At 48.2% G+C, this 17211-nt stretch overlaps 1 protein-coding gene across 1 annotated transcript in view; it reads right to left on the reverse strand.

Annotated features, from left to right (window-relative positions):
- Nucleotides 1-16021, reverse strand: part of LOC135899451 (uncharacterized) — a 361492-nt gene extending 345471 nt beyond the window's left edge. The window contains exon 1 of the mRNA XM_065428703.2: nucleotides 15757-16021. The gene's annotated coding sequence lies outside the window, so the exon portion shown is untranslated. The remainder of the gene's footprint in view (nucleotides 1-15756) is intronic.
- Nucleotides 16022-17211: the final 1190 nt, after the last annotated feature.

Genomic DNA, 17211 nt, shown 5'->3' on the forward strand with positions numbered 1-17211 from the left:
GAGATGACAGCACCTTGTGGTGTTCCCTTGTTGGGAGGGTGGTACACTGGGGTCTGGATCTCTCCCATCTTCAGCTCCGCCATGCGGTGGCTCAGGAAGCTCTGAACATACTTGTACGTTCGCACGTCGCAGTTGCTGTTGGCCAGCCCTTCTAGGATTCCTTGGTGGCTGACGTTGTCGAAAGCCCCTTTGATGTCGAGATACATTCCCTGGTTCACAACGCTGATTTTGTAAGAGAACACGGTCCATGTAGTGACTGACTGTAAAGAAAGCGGATCATACTGTACCTATTTGCATAATACTGAGAATACAAAACCAAAGGCAATAAGAAATTGCTCGGTCAGTCCTGTCAACTCACTTTATTTTCTGCTTAAAGAAAACATCTATAAAGCATTCATAAATATCAGCGGGTTCTGAATCGCACTTACCATGTCAATTATCCTCTCAATCATCATCATTATCAACACGATCATCTTTATCATGCTTTATGGCCACTGCATGGAGAAGGCCTCTCTCTCCCAACGTTCGTTCTCCACTACTTCTGCATTGTGCCACCGGGCTTCCTTACATGACGGCTCATTCCCTTGCATCAACACACCAATTAACTATCTGCAGTCTTATACAGCGCTTCCCTTTCCATGGCACCCCTTTTGTTGCTCTAATAGGCCACGGCTTGTCCGCTGTACGCATTGTGTGGCCTGCTCCACTACAACTTCATTACGAAACACGCGACTGCACGAGAAGGTACACGGACGACACAAGTGGGACCCTGGCTTGGCATTTTCATTGCAACGTCCTAAAATATAAAAAAGCACGTTATCGAGTGGCGCGCCGAAGTGAAGGAAACAAGACAAACAACAAATGCAATAACTTTTGGTAAAGGGAATAGTATTTATTTATGCCTTACCCTTCACGGGACTAATTAAAAAGGACGCTTTAGCTCGGGCCAACTCCGATGCCTCCTATTCAAAAACATGTAAAAGACAGAAATGCTTTTATGAGGAAACGTTTTCGGGGAAACACGTTAACTTTGTTGCATTTAAGAGAGAAAGCATAAATTCTAGTGTCAGTACAAGCAAAATTTTGATTTAGACTTGTAATGTTTCACAAGAATTTTAAAGAATTGATAAATTAGGAATTGGAATCTGCAGTTCACAGACTTGTACTTCCACAACGAAAATAGATTTTCCACTTCTGTAAACTTCAACTATTAAAATATTTAAAGTGGACTAATTTGGTGTATTAATCTATAACTTACGCGAATTTGTTAGAATGTTTAGGAGCGTTTTGGAAAAGTCCCACTCATACATTAGTACTGTACTTGAGAGTCGTGTAAAATTCATCAATTTTGTCTGCTTTATATGTACTATTAGTTGTAGTTTATAGAAGTGCGCTATCGTTTTTTCATTCCTGCGGGACAGAGTTATAATCCTGATAGTTTAGTTTTCAAAAATTGTGCTATATTCAACAACTTATAGTTAAACATTTGCTGCAGAACCCATCTCACGATGAATGTCAACGGTAATGCGTTGAGCGTCGAGCAAATATAGCGACACAACGTAATGCCGCCGTCGAAACGAGTCATGTATGAGGCGTGAGCTGCAGCGGGGTTCCCTTTTCGCACTTTCTTAAGAAAACTCGGCGCCATCTAGCGGCGCCACCGCCAAGCTTGCGCGCGGCCTCCGAAACACACGGCACGCCGGTGCGCGCGAACGTTGAGAATTGTTCCCGCGCCTGCTGCACACTCGACGGCATGTACTCAGTTACCTAAGTTGGCGAGAGGTTCATTGAAGAGCGGCACGTATTCCATGCATTGATGGCCCAGCTCGCTAAAGCGTTGGCGCGAAAGGCGTTTATTGAAAAATGGCACATACCCAGTGCATTTGTCGCGCAGCCTGATAATGCGTCGGGTTGCTGTCCTTGGGAAGCTCGATTCTGCCCAGTGGCGGCGAAATTTAAGGGATCTTTTTCGTCATTACGGAGCGGCACATTCCCAGTGGCATATACCTAGTTACCCAAGTTGGCGTCAAAGATGTTCATTGAGGAGCGGCACACACCTACTGTATTCCATATTCCACTATATTCACCATATTCCCATTTACCATGACCGGGCATTCTCTTGGCAGGCATTCTCAGATCAGCAGCAGGTTGCCATTATCCCTCAAGAGAAAAGTTTATAACAGCTGTGTCTTACCAGTACTCACGTACGGGGCCGAAACCTGGAGGCTTACGAAAAGGGTTCTACGTAAATTGAGGACGACGCAACGAGCTATGGAAAGAAGAATGGTAGGTGTAACGTTAAAGGATAAGAAAAGGGCAGATTGGGTGAGGGAACAAACGCGAGTTAATGATATCTTAGTTGAAATCAAGAAAAAGAAATGGGCATGGGCAGGACATGTGATGAGGAGGGAAGACAACCGATGGTCATTAAGAGTTACGGAACGGATTCCAAGGGAAGGGAAGCGCAGCAGAGGGCGACAGAAAGTTAGGTGGGCGGATGAAATCAAGAAGTTTGCAGGCACAACATGACCACAATTAGTACATGACCGGGGTAGTTGGAGAAGTATGGGAGAGGCCTTTGCCCTGCAGTGGGCGTAACCAGGCTGATGATGATGATGATGATCACACAACTACTGGCACATACCCACTGACCCAAGGTGGCATCAAAGAGGTTCATAGGAGACCAGCACAGGCCCAGTGGCACATACCGTGTGCTCCAGGTCGGCGTCAAACAGTTCCTTCGAACAGCGGTACCTACCTAGTCGCGCATCTCTTTGAAGAGGCTCTTTGAAGAGCGGCACGTATGCACACAGTGCCACACGCTCAGTCACCCGTGGTTGGCTTCGAACCCTGTTACCTCAGAACAGCAGCCCAATGCGCTACCCTTTTCGAACTACTCGGTGGCTCAGGTATAAGTGGAAAAACGGTTAGATACGTACATAAATAGTTGCATAGCTCCCGGAAAGTGCGTGGAGTACTGTAAGAATGATAACTCATTGAAATTGGCAGCCTAAATCAATATTTCGCTTGACTCCTTCACTAGAATTTAACCTTTTCTTTTAACTGCAACAATATTTGTGAAATTTGACGCAGTGGTTGCCGAGAAAAGTTATTTCTCCATGCTCACGTTTCGAGAAATGCCCCCCTGATCTAAAGCTTCCTCTTAACAAAAAAGGTACCTGATAATTTTTTTCGCTTCAGTTATTATTTTTATTTGGTTGTTTCATTCTGGACAACCATGAGCTTTTGTTCGTTCTTTTAACTAGCGTCATAGGCAGCAAATACTCACGGGCCATATGACAATTCGACGACGTCCTAATGAGGTTTTGGTAGAATTCGCTTTACAAGAAACGCCGTATCGTGCTGCTGTGAATTGGGTTCGCGTCACCGGTGTGAATGCGACGCGTAAAAGTGTAGGCCTGACCTTATAGACAGTTTCCAATGTCAAAGAAATATCCGTAAAGTACGAAGACGTGACCAATATCTACGTGCACGGGTGGGGAGTCTAAAGATATCGCCTTTACAAAACCGGGACTCGGCATTGCGATAGATATCGGATTGTCCGAACGGCGCTGAACCGAAGGCCGTTGATTGCTAACGCAAAAACATCACATTCATGCAACGACGCCACAAGGGCACGTGTAATAACGTTTGGTAGCACATATGCCAAATTTCAATACCCTGCCGCGGAGGCTTAGTGGCTATGGCGTTGTACTCCTGAGCGTGAGGTCTCGGGAGCGATATGCGAGAACGCTCGCGTACTTAGATTGAAGTGTCCTACGTAGTCAAAATTATTCCGGAGTCTGCCACCACGGCGCGCACGATATTCAGATGGGGCTTTTGTCACGTAATAACGCAGAATTCATTTTTTTTCTTACGTTCAGAAGAGGTAGACAAGCTTGATTCCGGCGTATGGTGACGTAGGTGTACGGGAGGACGACAAAGTGCGCAAAAATGACGCCGAAGAGCGGGGATACGACGTCATCGTCATATCGTGCAGGAGCACAGGACGCTAAACGTATTAATATACGCGGCAGCTTGACATGGAATCGTCGAAACTCAGCAGAACATACACCGCTTGGAGCACTGAACATGGTGCGGAAGTCCAAAAGCAGTTCCAGTTGAACAACGGCCAGCACCAAATTCATGTGTTGCGCAATCTAAGTGCAGAGTACGTTCCAGGGAAAAGCGACGTCGAGGATTACCCTTTGACTACACTGCTCGAGCATCGCAAAGAAAACAGTTTTCTGGTGGCCGACAATAAATGTACAAGGAAAATGCATCTTATAACCATGGAAAAACTGCTGCTATCAGCGATTCACACTGTGTCCTGAGTATCCGGAAAGGGAACATTGCGAAGCTCTGTACGAAAAGCAGAGCTCATTATTGATGTTTGTGCTCCAGTATACACGAGAGCTCCTAACAATAACGTAATCGACTTGATCGTCCAGAAGGTTTCGGCGCGTCAAGAGAGGATGTTTAGACGGCACTAACGGAGCGTCGACTCCCGAAGCTGTACAAACAAAGTGAGCCGTTGGGGTCCTCCTGATCATTAAGTGACACATTTAAGTACTCCAAGTACAGCGTCTAATTTATGATAAAGTTTAAAAAATGTGCATCGCTACCGATATTAGCGGTGCCGACCTTCTGAGGTTTCAGCTTCGCTGTCACTATCCATGCGCCAGGGCCACTTTTTACGCAAATGTGTCTGGAGGGCCCTTCCTCTCATCATCTGCGTATCGCGTACGCATAACGTCAGTCGGGCGAGCTAACCGAGTTGCTATCCACGCTGCTTCATCGATAATTTTTCCAATTTTATGGCGAACAAACGTTGTTCGTAACAGCTGGAATGCTGGTTAATTCGTTTCTGTAAAAGGAAGGGTAACAGAAAGAGAATACACAACGACACTTTTTATCACTGCAGTCAAGCATTTCCGGCATACAGCAAGCGTCGTCTGCTTGTGTTACAACGTGCTCCGTGTTGACGCGAGCTGCGCGGTCATTGTTACTCGCGAGGTTCCTTTTCGCCAGGAATGTGTAGTCACCATTGATGTGTTGTGGGACGGCTCTCAAGCGGTTGGCGACGAGCCAAGCTGCGCCATCGTGTCCTTCTGCAAGGCAGCAGGCGATCAGAGCGGCTGAAGTGCATCGGGCTGTCGCTATCTGATCGACGCCAAGACATGCGCTTTTGCGGCCGTCACTTCACGCCGGAAGATTACTACCACGATAGAGAGTTATAGCGTGTCCGATAATCTTTCCGCATTTTCCCCGATGGGCGGTGGCGCAAGCGCCCTACAGGGCTCAGCCACCTGGTGGCGCAGAGCTCAACTAGACAAACGGCATGGTGAGCAACATGGCAACAAACAACGTCAAGCGGAAAGTCAGACAGGCTGAGATAATCTCATGGGTGGCGGCAATGGAAAAGAAACCTGTTACGAGTAACTACTTAAGAGGAAAAACGAAATCAAGAAAGAAACAATTTATGATAACTCAAAGGGAAGCTCATTACTTTACGAAGCGAGATTAGGATGCCTTATAACACGCACTGATATATACAAGAAGGAAGCCGAATAATCTGCTTGCTGCGACAAAGCTAAGGGAACGATGGACATATGTGTTATTAGAATTTGACAGTATCCGCTCAGCGATCGATTTAGCCACCTATGGCCTCCTTGAAGCCCTTGTTTTTAGCGAAAGCAGATGAAAGTAAACATGTCCGCAATAGGGATTAGTAAGAGGTGATTGGAAGATCGGTAGAAGAAGAGTATAGGAAACGACAAGCAACGGAGGCGTACAAAAACAAAGTTCATAATAGGGGTACAGAAAATTTGGTTATGGGACTTCATCGCGTTTCTTTCCTTTTCTTTGTTTGTTCTTTAACATAGGTAGGACATTAGGCAATATAATAACAAGGGTTTGGCGGCGCAACCCACCTCTTCGTTTCAAAAAGGCCGCTCATACCATCCATCCATCCATCCATCCATCCATCCATCCATCCATCCATCCATCCATCCATCCATCCATCCATCCATCCATCCATCCATCCATCCAAACACAGAGTTAATACAAGCCTAACCAAGCGTATTCTACTTTGCGGCTGGTGTAAGTTTTCGGCAGGAGTGTAATCGTGAACACGTGCTTTGAAATGTTTAAAATGTTTCACATTTTAAACAATATTGCCTCTGGGTCTGGTTGGTCGAGCTCTGCGGTGCCAGGTGGCTACATGGTGCAGGCCGCTCACGTTTCCACCTCCACCGATCCGTCAATAGGGCAAACTCGCCTGCGTTTATCGAAATGCCGGACACGCTCGACGCTGTAACCGAACGCTCGCCGCCCACGCTGCTTGAACATCTCTCGCTGGGGATCGACGGCGAGGCGGCCAACGAAGAGATCGGAGAGGCTCAGCGCGCTGGCACCAGGACACCAGATGGCACGACGTCAGATCGTGACGCAGAGCCAGTGAAGGCGAAGCTCCGACCAGGAGCCCCGGTCGCTCGGCGAACGAGTTGAGCAGGAAAGACATGGCTTGCAATCCTCCGTAGCTCTCTTAATGCGAGACGTTTCACTTAAATTGTGCCGCGAATGTTTTACAGCAGCTTTACCCTACGCGTCTACAACGCTTTTCCAATCCGTTTCAGGTAACCTTTCCTTTTCCGGAGCGTATAGTGACCAAGGCGTGTACGGAACAGAGACCGGTGCGCTTGCGGTGATCGACGCTACCGCGCCATGTGCGATTACGCAATTTTTCGAGCTATGGTAACTGTTCGCGCTCTACGTAGTTGCCTCAAAGAATTCATAATGAACTATCGGCCATCTAAGTACACTTAAAATACGTGTCCAAGTTATTCATATAGCTCTTCAAAGAAGGTATAAAGTATTGTAAACTCGTAACACCATCAAAAAGAGCAGTCTCATGGTTGGACACGCCGCTGCGCCAGTGGTATCCATCATGTGGATATGGAGTTGACAGTGGATCGGAAGCTTAAGGTGCTATCGCGCCCGTTATGAGGTACAAGGCGCAACTACAAGGCGCCACGCGCTTTTGCGGCGTCGTAGCTCATACTAGTCGCTATTAGTAGGTACTGCACCGCATATGACTGGAAAATGGGAAAGGTCGTTTGCGTCTTCATGTCTGATGACAAAAACTTATTAAATTACCGACTAATCTCTCTCAATTAACCAGCGTGCCTTGCAAGCCTCGTGGAACCCGTCATTTACTCTCATATCATGAACTTTCTCGATTCTAATAATTTCTTTCATTTCACCGTGCGTGGGCTTCACAGGAATTTCTCTTGCGAAACAAAGCTGACTAGCTGCATCCACGATCTTCGATCGTGCTAATCTTGACCTTGATGTCCAGACATATGCCATTTTTTTTTCTTGAGTTTACCAAGGTTTTTTTACAAAGTATGCCACCAACGCTCAATGATAATGTTATGTTGTGTAAAGTTGCATCTGAATGTACTAGCTTGGATCAACAAGTACCTGTATAATCGCTCCCAATCAGTGTTTTTTATGTAATTATTTGCCTATACCTATTTCAGCATCTTCGGGTGTTCTCGGCCCATTCTTATTGTTAATGTATAGCAATGACTTGTCTCTGGATGTATCTTCTAATATTCGCATGTTGTCTGACGACTGTGTAGTTTAGAGGGCAAATACTAACTCATCAGACCAGGTTGTGCTTAACAAAGACCTCAACCGCATCCAAAATTGGAGCGATGAGTAGCCATAATGACTTTGAACCTTAAAAAAGGTAAAATTATGCACTTCAATTTCCACTGTAACACATTCTGCTTCACTTACAACGTTGACAACACACAACTTCAATTGGTATCTACTTAAAGATACCTTGGGGTTACCTTATCTCATGCTCTGCTGTGGAACGTAGGCGTGACCAACGTCTTCTCAGCAGCTAACAAAACATTGCGTTTCTTTGAAAGTCATCTGTGCCACGCATCACATGTAATACAAACTTCTGCTTATACATCACAAGTCCGATCAAAACTAGAATACGCGTCCCCCATCCGGAGACCCCCTGAGGTTGGTTTCACTAACGATCTTGAATCAGTTCAAAACGATGCCGCAACGTTCATTCAGTCTTCATATTCCTACAACGTCAGCGTGTCTGCATTAGAAATGCAATGTGACCAATCTCCTCTGTCCTTCTGCCGCCGTCTTGCCACCATCTCCATGTTCCACAAGTTCTTCCATTATACACTTAACCGCCAGCCTTACATCCTACCCTGCGGCTTACACATCTCATCGCACTAACCATGCATACAGGTTCAACGTCCACGAGCCCGCTATGAAATATTCGCCGCGATTTTTTTTTTTAGAGCAGACAGAAACTGGAACGACCTTTTCCACAACATCGCTCCTCTCACCTGCCCTTCGACCTTCAGAGAAAATGCAACTAGTCATTGTTTACGATAAAGTTATGTGAGGATAATTTTTACGTATTTCTGCAATGCATTACAATTCCTCAGTTCCCCCGAGAGGTGTTTAAGGAAATAACATGAAACGAAAAGAAATCAGGTAATTACATTATGATCCCACGCAATGGCTCTTCGAAGGTGCCAGTTGGTCTCAACGTTTGTTGCTGAGACTGTAGTTTATAGAGCAACTCATATATTAAAAACGAAAAGAGACAGCGGTGCGCCTCCTTTTTTTCCACTTCTTTCTGTCCGCTGTATCGCACGCGCTGCTCGAGCCAAAGCAGACGCCACGCCAGTGCACGACTGCGAGGCTGGCGCAAGGCGTGAGCGCGGCAGCGAAGGCTTGGTCAAAGCGCCGAGCAGTCGCGGGGGCAAGTCGCCGCAGCCGCGCGCATCGCCCGCGCTGCCGCGTCCCACACAGATTCCGCTCGGCGAAGCGTGGGTTCGCAGCCGACCGTGGGGGGTCGCCCGTTTCTGTGCCAGGAGGCATCGGCTCGCGGCAAGGGCGCCGTGGGCGGAGGACGCAAGATTCGCTGCGGCGTCGCAGCCGACTCGAGGCGGCGCGGTCGAAATGGAGAGCGCTGGCGAGAAGCGGCAGCTGGCTTCTGGCAGGTTTTCTGAGGCTCTCATTAAGGGTAGACACTAGCTGTATCATAAGTAAGAACAAGTTACAGCGCTGGCTTTAATGTTGAGACGTTGCGGCGCGACTCTAGGGTGTTATAACGTAAACCTGTTTCCCATTCAGATTTTATTTCACTCTCGTGATGTCACATTCACGTAACCGACGACGTAAGCCTGGGCGTTGAGCCGCAACGCTGTTTGAGCAGCCCAACCAAATGCTCACCTCGTTTACAGGTGATGACCTCTGTTCAGTTACAAAGTGAATGAAATTGCCTACAGTGGAACATTTTTCTTATTTAATTGGCTGACGAGAAGCCAGCAGTGCGCAGAATATGTGAGGGTATCGGTCTGGCTAGGCTAGTGCAGTGAAAGTAGACAAGAGCGTGAGCGAAGTGCTGCCGGCGTATCCGATTGGTCCGCTTCCCCTTGCTTAGCTGGCGCTACTTTGTGTATGATGAAGGCGGCGTGCAGCTGGCTGCCAAAACGGATCCTTAGTGAAAATGCGTTGGCAGAGTGATGTACACGTCGTGAAGGAGCTCGAGAACGTTGTACTGTCAGGGAAATTTTTATTATACGCGAAGAAATCTATTCTTGCCAGCAGCTCCGAGTAGCCAGCGCGATCTGCGGGCAGCCGTAGTCTGTTCGTTACTGAACAGACTACGCAAAAAAAAATGTTAGTTTTGTTCGGCTTATTAGTGCATCTTTAGCGCGGCCACCTCACTTTGAAGTGGTGAGTTTTCGCGGTTTCGTAACGTCGCGTCACAAACAGCCCAAGCGGGCCGTTTCGAAAAATTTACACCAATAGCCAAGAGCAAAGTGCAACGAAGATGTAGAATTGGGGTGAAAAGTACTTGCTTGTGTGTTCAGCCACATCGTGCATAATTATTCTGTGCACGTAATTTTGAGATGGGGATATTGGAATAGTTTTACGCTGTAGCGGCCCTAGAATAATTAGACCAAAGAAATCAGGGGCCCAATTCACAAATCCTTTTGTTTGTAAGTGATCTTAGTGTGTGAATACCTGCCGAGGTCTTTAACATAATATGCATACTTCACTAAAAAACTTCCGCATACCTATATTTCGAGCAAGAATGAATAAAGGAACATGATTGCGCTCCGCTACATGAATGTGCTCTCGGACGCGTCTGCTTCTTTATGAATTATGTCCTGTGGAAGCGCGGGCGCGCACGCACGCACGCAAACACACACACACACACACACACACACGCACACACACACACGCACACACACACACACAAACACACACAAACACACACATAGCCTTACTCAATTCTTCGCGCTCAAAGTCACTGGACAATCAGAGCCAAACATCAAAAACAAGGCAACTATAATACAAACAAATGAGAAGTGGCGGCTGAACAAAGCCTATTTGCATTATACTCATAGCAAGCGTGGTCGGCTGAAAAGGTTAATTGCCCGAGTAGCTCACTTCTTGCTCAGCTAACCTCTTGCTAAGCGTATACCCGTGTGCCTTGGCGTCTGCGCGGCACCGTTAAGTATGAAGGCCGGTTGGTGGGTGCAACTCTAATTGCTAGTTGTTGATTTGTTCTGTTGGGAAGGCTTGATCCTTCCATTTGCGAAAGTGGTATAGTTATTGAGAAAGTTCAGGGGACACGTTCAAAACTGTTGTTTGCTTGTTTTCTTAACATCCGTTATTTGACATTTTAATCAAACTCTATCGCGTAGTCGCTTTCCACGCAGGACTTAATCATTTAGCGATGTTAAAGCGTGGCAACGGCGGGCATTATGGTCACAAACAAACCCGCACTCACAACCTTGGGAACGATGAATGTTAACGACGCCGGTAACCATTTCCCACATACAGCTAAAAGCCAGCGCTGGTATTTCAGCTTTATTTTTCCGAAAACGGAGACTCAGTGATCGTCCACGGCTAATGAACCGACAGCTATAGGCAGATGTGAGGATTGAACACCTTTGCTAGGCATAACAAAAGTTTCATGTTAGGCGTAATGATTACAAACGTGATACCACCGGGTATGGTAATTATTAGCAAAACTCATTTGAGTCAATATGCAAGCTCATCCACCAGACAATGTTAACACGACAACACGAGCCTCGTGCCTGCTCTGTACGTGTCACGATCCGCTCGTCTGCAACGAGGAGCGGCCGATGCATTTTGGGGCAGCTGCACGTGAACCGCGCGAGCAGCTTTTTACGTTTATCGCCTGAAGGGTCGTGTCCGCTAGCGCTGTGACGCTGACCTCAAAAGTATTCTGCGGTGTGTTTTTAGAAAGCATCCGCTGTTTACACGTGATGTACTCAGTGCCACGAAGCTCTTGCTTCTGTTGTCGCTTGTTCGCTGTACGTAAACGGGGTCTGCATTCACAAAAGGTACCACGAGATAGCACCGGCGTATCTTTGCACCGTAGCAATCTCGGAGGCCACGGCCTACGTTAAGACGCAGGCTTCACGTATCACGCGATCTTACGAGCAGGCACTCCACCATTGAAGTCTCGCGTGTTTCTTGAAAAGCTGGAAGGGAGCAGACCCTCGCCCTGACACGTCGCCGGGTTGAAACATCACGCTGCTACTTGACTATAAAATCGAGCCCTCCGGTTCTCCTCCTGTTCTCGCGCTGTAGCGCCATGGGCATTTTGCATTCACGCACGCGTGCTCCCGTATCCTTGAGAGAGCGTCGGCCGGCGCAGTCGCCGACCACGTCTGCCCAGCGCGATTAAGCCGCAGGCGTCACGCTCGACGTGCGCCCAGCAGCAAAGACGCGCGCACACCGCGCCAGCTGACAGAGTGGCACGTTAAGCGGCCGCTTTGATTCAGCGAGACTTTCGACACGCCCGGGTTTCGTCTTTCTACACGCAGAGAGAGAGAGAGAGAAAAAAAAAAGGATGTTGAAAGCGTCTTTTGACGCTGTTTGCAGAGTCCATCTGATGCAACGCAAAATCCAGCGCCTGCACAACAGCGTCAGAGCAAGAGCAAACGACAGCTCGTGTCAGTGCCCGCGGAAAGAGATTCTCGCCACCTCATCGGCTTTCATGGCGCGTCCGTTACGCTTTGCAATCGCCGTTGTTTACCTTTCCGCTGAATGGGGTCAGCAGCCTTTGGGCTTTCCACATGTGACAATCATTCGTTACTGGTTCGTTTGATCGCATCGTATGTATGAAGGCGCACTCAAGTGGCATGGCCAGGCGGGTTTGTTTCGGATTCTTTTTTGCGATATGTCTTCTAAATATTGTTACAGTAATGAAAATGGCTATTTAAGCAACCGAAATACAAACAGAGAGAATAGAACGATGAATTCTTATTATTATTTGATTTGAAAACACATGTACACTTGACAGGAAAGGCAAAGCGAGGAGCTGGCTGGCAACTACCACCGGGAGGGGCACTACGCCTGCCTGCTCTTCAGAAAGGAGAAGACAGAAACATTGAAATGAAAGGTAGGGGGCAATGGAAAAAATAGGAAAGAAGGAGCAAGATGACAAATCTTAAAGAATAAAGCAGAACACACGCAGTGCAGGGCCGCGATGTTGTAGCGATGCCTTTTTCCCGATGCTAATGCCGTTCGCCACTTTTCACGTTGTTCAGTGGTCAAGCAACGCTCCGCCTGGGAGCACAGCGTCGAACACGGCCACTCACGGACGCGAAAAGCGCCCAAAGGCATTAGCACCGGGAAAAAGGCATCGCTACAACATCGCGGCCCAGGTCACATACCGTGGGACCGGTCAATGCAGGTCACGTTACGAAAGAAATTTAAAATAGAAGGAATCATGTCTGAAGTTTTGTCATTCGGAAAACAGAGATATTACCGTTCGTAAATACCCACGAATGCGCATTGTGCGCCCATGTTGGATGACTGCAATCAGCATGCATCTCTCTGGGCGCCTGCGTCATGTATAGTCTTAGAAAGAAAGCAACACCTATTGGTGCCAGTGCGCGTACAGCAGTTCCGCTCTTTCTTTCGCAGAATAATTCTCGAAGGTAGCAGGGGAATGACTTTGGTTACGAGAGGTCTCTGTTCCAGGCTAGCGCAGGTTACTCAGCTCAATGCTTGTTTTCTTCGCTTTGCACTTTGCAGGGACGTCTGTGCTGTGTATTCTACCTCACCGCAGGAGCATAGGTGTTAGCCATGTGCATTCGCAGTAGACATGCTTCGGTGTATCGAAAGTGGCTGGCGAACAAGGAATTCCTCGGCCTGGAGTCAACGGATCGATATAATCACTTGTCGTTTGGGCCCTGATGAATAGAAGTCCTTTTCTCGAGACGTAGGCAGAGGCTTCCCTACTTCGCTTACTGTTGACCAAATCACTTTTACACGTTAATTTGGTCGCGTTGTTTTGTTTTGGAGCACTCACACTGATGGGTGTGAGCGTTGGAAGCACATAGGTCAAACAAATGCTCCATGCAGACAGAGAAAAAATCTAGCGCTTACTGTATGATGCGGATGTACGTGTAAACTTCAGGTTAAGCACTTTTCCAGGGCTAAGCGTTGTCACAGATTTACGTGACGAAACGTGAGCAATCACGCACCTTGCAGTCTTTCCAATAAAACGTAAAAGTGAAATGGAAATAGAGTTATAACATTTTTTATCTCTATTTGCTAACCTTGAAGCTTTCCCATCATATACAGAAAATCAATGCGGAGCAAATCCCTCGCACGACACAGCAGCCGGAAACATGACATACATGCGAAAAAGAAAGAGACAGAAAAGAAAGAAAAAAGACAGAAAAACCGTGACACCCAGAGCGAAGAACAAGAGCGCGAAGCGGAGCCTTGCATATGAGACTCGCATCCTCCTTTTACGCTTTGCCGTGCAACACGGGTACGGTGCGCTGCGCAGTACGCACGCACGACACACATACCGAAATGCAGCCTCGCTCGCTGCACCTACGTACGAGCAAGCCTCGCCCAGGCACGATGGCATCACGAACGCGATCGTCTCCGTTCCGATGGCGGAAGTGTGCGTACGCGCGCCTCGGGAATCGAAGGTCGTCGCTGCGGAATGCGCTCGCAACGCAGCTGCGTGACTTGTGTCGCTTTTGTCGCCCCTGCCGCCGAATTGAACGACGCCGAGTTCGTTAAGAGACGCTGTCATTAGCAAGATGCCGGTCTTGGAAAAGACCGGGTATCTTGGTGGCACAGATATTGGAGAAAACGTTCTTTCCTTTAGGAACAGCCTCTACGGAAGAATGCGAACTTGGCTGGCTCTTCCTAGGAGCGTAATTGCAGTAACATACGAACCAGGACCAGTAACCACTCAATAATATAGAATGCGTCACGTATATCACTAATGTGTGTATTTGTAATGTGTGTATTTGTAATGTGTGTAATGTGTGTCGCGTGTATTTTCTGTACTGTACAAACAGAGGGCGTATATAAAGAGCATGCTACATAAATAGTTGAAATACGCGGGCTAAGCTTATATTAAAGCCAAGGGGATGTAAGAAATAATAATAAGATATATGAAGAGTCATAACGGCGTTGCGGCTGGGCTTTATAGTGATGGAATGCAAAGATCTCTCAATAAGGCCAACCGTGGTCTCTTGCAAAGCTGATTAAAAAAAAAAAAATGTCGCGGCTCCATTGCCAACACGAGATCAACGAGACAACGGTCGAATAAAGTGACCGAAGTAGCACTCGCTGTTTCGAAACAGAGCGTCCGTGTGAAGCCTGTGGACGAGTGCTTCGCTCCGCGAGAATCGTCCGCCCTCGCGAAGCACGCTCTCCTGCTTTTATGGCCTTACGTTAATGACGTCATTCAGGTATGGCCGATGCTGTTGGCAAGAACTTTAGCGAAGATTGTGAAAGTTGCACATAATAGACACTAAACTGTCAAATTAAAGAAAGAAGAAATAAGAAGTTAAGCAATTAAAGAACGCACTGGTGCCTGTAGTGAAACTCCAACTTATATGAGAAAAGCGTATGTGGTTCCTGTATCGTGCAACGATATTGGCTCCGCCACTATGCATGTAAATTGCAAAAGGTGCGTAAACTGAGCCTGTTGATACATGTTGATGTGAATTCGTCAGAAGAGCGCGAACAGACGGCACAAGGCCCCGCTCGTGCTTTCCAGTGTTATCCTGTTTTCTCGCGCGGTCTCCAAGTATTCAAGTAGTTTGCGTGCATTTATCGTTAATATTTTTTTAGCATTCAAGGGGGCACGCATGTTATTATTTGTGCAGGTCTTCTGCGCAGAAGATGTTTCTCAACTGGACTCACTCTGAAGGTAGCGATTAACGGTAACAGAGAAACAGCAGTGTACCCCACAAGGACAAGTATAGGAAAAACACGAACACACAGTTATTCTGCATCTCGCCCACAACTAAAAGTAGCTTCCCACACTCACGAGGCTTATGTGGCCATAACTGTGTCAGTTGAGGGCTTATGCAAGTACCCAAATAAGCATTACGAAGAGTGAAAATAAAAAGAAAGTAAAATCGATGACATGTAGGACACGCGCGCGGTGGCGTCGCTATCAATGCAGACCGAGGGAAGAAAACAGAATTGGTCCCCTTTCAACGCCACGATAGCGCTAAACAAGTCGCTGGGAAAACGAGCCAAATGTGTGTCGCAGGCCCATTGAATCGCTGGCTAATTGCAGTAATTTGTTTTTGTTTTTTAAATATCACCGAGGAAGGTAGTCGTCGGATGTCTGCCAGGTGACACGAGCGCCGATCAGGGGACCACGACAATACTCACGTTTATCTGTCGAGCCGAGTGGCGTCCAATGGTATCCAAACGCTGGACCGGGTTGGGTCACACAGGCACACGTATCCCCGGGGAATCCGCACGACGCCGATGCGCCGGTCACCGCACCCAAACGGCCGAAACGCGCACAGCTGGCCGCAGGCCACTTATCCTGCTACCGCGCGGCGCCGATGACGACGTTTCGGCTCGATCGCTCGTTCTTCTGCGGCCTCCGCTGCTGCTTTCGAAGCGGTCGTCTGCGGCTACGGCGGCGGGCGGCGCCCACTGCGAACGCCTACGGGCAGGTCGCGAGCGCAGCGGGCGAGAGTGGCGGGCGGGCTGCAGCGCTGCGGTCGCCATCTGCTCCGGCCGCTGTCACGTGGCCAGCGCCGCCGCGCAAGGGCGCCGTCGCCAGCTGGCTGCGGGGAAGGAAGCAGGAGTTGTATCGGGAGGAAAGAAAGGATAAAAAGAGGGCTCGGTGTGCTACTCTCGACGTCGCAGAGGTGCAGAGGTCGCGACAGATTCGCACAACGTAGAGCTCAGTCAGCACACTGCATTGGTCGAACGCGCAGATGTGGGCTGCGTCATTTCATGCTCGGCGCTACAGGCCAGGCTGCGATTTCTTTTTATTTTGTGAGATCTGTGGTTTTTACTCACGACTGTCCCTCCGGATTATAGACTAGAAAGATATTCAAATGTGGAGTAACCGAAAATAACGAGACGCACACATAGACACACATACAAAGTTAGGCGACGTGAATGAAGCGATTTCGAAGTAAAGCGGCGCAGACGCAGGCTCCAGTGACGTCCTGAAGCCGTTTACGGCGAGGTGGTGGTGGTAAAAACTTTAATTCGTCAGCAGAAAATGATTTAGGAGATTAGATGTGGGAAGTCATGATGGCTTCGTGAGGTGGCCGTCAGACCGTGTCTTACGGCGACTTCTAAAGCCCAGGTCACGGCCTGCAGTTGAACCGCAGGTTCCGAGCTGGTCACCGCAGCCTCCCACTGCTCTCGGTTGGATAGCTGCCATTCGGCTCTAGGTTTGAGCTCAGGGCATCCGTGCAAGATGTGTGCTAAATCGGCTTTGTCGGCCTCGCATAGCGTACATTCAGGGGAGTGTGTCCCTGGGTAGACTATGGATAGTTTGTACGGGTTGGGGAAGGTGTGTGTTTGGAGTTGCCTCCACGTCGCCTGCTGGTTTTTGGTTAAGGAATTGTCAGGGGGTGGGTATTCGAGTCTGTCGTTTTTATAGTATTGCGTAATTTCGTGGTAGGTTATCATGCGCTCTTTTGCTCCTCGCAGGATCGGTTGGCTCACTGCCCGGTTGACGAGTCCTCGGGCGAAATTGTGAGCTGCTTCGTTCCCGGGATGGGACGAGTGCGCAGGGATCCAGATGATTTTGATCTGGCGGGGCGTGAAATGTATTTTCTTCAGAATTTGTTGCGCCGGTTCGTGGGTTCTGCCTTT

This window comes from Dermacentor albipictus, chromosome 6 (genome assembly GCF_038994185.2).
Source record: "Dermacentor albipictus isolate Rhodes 1998 colony chromosome 6, USDA_Dalb.pri_finalv2, whole genome shotgun sequence".
NCBI lineage: Eukaryota > Metazoa > Arthropoda > Arachnida > Ixodida > Ixodidae > Dermacentor > Dermacentor albipictus.